The following is a 2500-nucleotide window of genomic DNA, read 5'->3' as shown; positions in this document are numbered from 1 at the left end:
CACACACACACATACACACACACACACACACGCACACACAGTTACACACGCACACACACACGCACACACACGCACACACAGTTACACACATACACACAGTTACACACACACGCACACACAGTTACACACGCACACACAGTTACACACACGCACACACAGTTACACACATACACACAGTTACACACACACGCACACACAGTTACACACACACACACAGTTACACACACGCACACACACAGTTACACACACACACACAGTTACACACACGCACACACACAGTTACACACACACACAGTTACACACACACACACACACAGTTACACACACACACACAGTTACACACACAGTTACACACACACACAGTTACACACACGCACACACACAGTTACACACACACACAGTTACACACACACACAGAGACACACACACAGTTACACACACACACACAGTTACATACACACACAGTTAGATACATAGACACACACACACAGACACACACATACACAGTTATACATACATACACACAGTTACACACACACACAGTCACACACACACACACAGTTACACACACACACACAGTTAGATACATAGACACACACACACAGACACACACATACACAGTTATACACACACACACAATTACACGCACACAGTTACACACACAGTTATATACATACACACACACACAGAGACAGTTACACACATACACAGTTACACACACACATACACACACACACATACACACAGTTGTAGAGGTGTAATTGTGTATGGGCGCGGATGGCTAACAAACACAAGGGGCGTGGTTAGGGGCGTACACAGAGGAGGGGCTCACACCGACGTCCGCACCTGCATCCCCCACGGGCCCCTCCCGGGGGCCGAGTGCTATGAAAGGTGGTGAGCCGGAGGGCTCGAGGTCGAGTGTATCAGCTTAAACCAGCGAAGACCGAAGACCAGCTAGCATAGGCCCCGGGGCTCCCCTGGCTCGCTGTCCTTGTCAGGGCCGACCAGGGCAAGCCGGTGGCGTGGCCCCGAGAGCCCAGACTGACGAGCCGGTCTGGAGACTCAGGGTGCCGGGATCCCAGCTTGAGCAGGGCTGGGATAGGTAGCCTCCCTTAGCTCCCTAGTGGAGGACTCGGGCTTAGGTTAGCGGGGTTAGATGTCGTGTCTCCCTGTTAGTTGAGTAAAGGGGACGTTAACCCCTTGAGTACTGTGTGTACACAAGTTGGTGTCAATAAATAAGTGTGCCTCCGATCCCGTCGTCAAGCCTCCTGAATACTACTACACATACACACATACACACAGTTACACACACAGTTATATACATACACACACACACACAGTTATATACATACACACACACACACAGTTACACACACACACACAGTTACACACACACACACAGTTACACACACACACACAGTTACACACACACACACACAGTTATATACATACACACACACACACAGTTATATACATACACACACACACACAGTTACACACACACACACAGTTACACACACACACAGACACAACGTCAGGACCCGTGATGAACAGATACGACGTGTCCTGTCACACGCACACACACACACGCACACACAGTTACATACACACAGTTATACACACACAGATACACACACACAGATACACACACACACAGACACACATACACACACACAGATACATACACACACATACACACACAGTTACATACACAGAGTTATATACACACAGAGATACACACACAGATACACACACATACATACACACATACACACCCACACACACACAGATACACACACATGCAGATACACACACAGATACATACACACACAGATACATACACACAGTTACACACACACAGTTACACACACACACTCACACAACAACAACAACCGCCATTCGCCACTAAGCGGCGGTGACGTCACCAGAGGGCAGACCCAGCAGGTGCCACGGGTCGACTGACTGAGATGACCGAGATGACTGGCTGATGCACCACCTGTGCCCCCTACTGTGCCAACCTTCATGATGGTGAGCGGGCCGGGTAAAACTACGTGGCCGGGAGTCGGAGCCTTTCCCTGTACACCTTGGGGTGCGACAGGGATGTCCTCTGGCTCCCACATTATTTAACATCTATTTCGACTGCGTAGTTCGTGAAGCCTTCAATAGCTGTACCGGGGGAATTTCAATTTGGTACAGATATAATGGGAGGCTGATCGACGCCCGGGTGCGATCAAGGGATGGTCAACCACGTTATGTATGCCGATGATTTGGTAATAGCTGCTCATTCATAAGAGGAGTTGGAGACGCTGCTGCTGAGACTGGAGCGTGCCACTAAGAGGTGGGGCCTTACCATCAGCCCCACCAAAACTAAGCACCTGCCTGGGTATTTTGTACCATCGGACACTCCACCCCCACAACTCCCAATTGGTGATGGGGCGGTTGTGGAGAGAATGGAGATTTTCCATACCTGGGCAGTGTGCTTATGACCGGCTCCAGTTTA

At 49.6% G+C, this 2500-nt stretch overlaps 1 protein-coding gene across 1 annotated transcript in view; it reads right to left on the bottom strand.

Annotated features, from left to right (window-relative positions):
- Nucleotides 1-2500, bottom strand: part of PCCB (propionyl-CoA carboxylase subunit beta) — a 52147-nt gene that overhangs the window by 45182 nt on the left and 4465 nt on the right. The window lies entirely within an intron of this gene.

The sequence above is a fragment of the Lampetra fluviatilis genome, chromosome 67 (genome assembly GCF_964198595.1).
Source record: "Lampetra fluviatilis chromosome 67, kcLamFluv1.1, whole genome shotgun sequence".
Classification (NCBI taxonomy): domain Eukaryota; kingdom Metazoa; phylum Chordata; class Hyperoartia; order Petromyzontiformes; family Petromyzontidae; genus Lampetra; species Lampetra fluviatilis.
The sequence above is the reverse complement of the archived record's forward strand: the minus strand, read 5'-3'. Positions and strand labels throughout refer to the sequence as shown.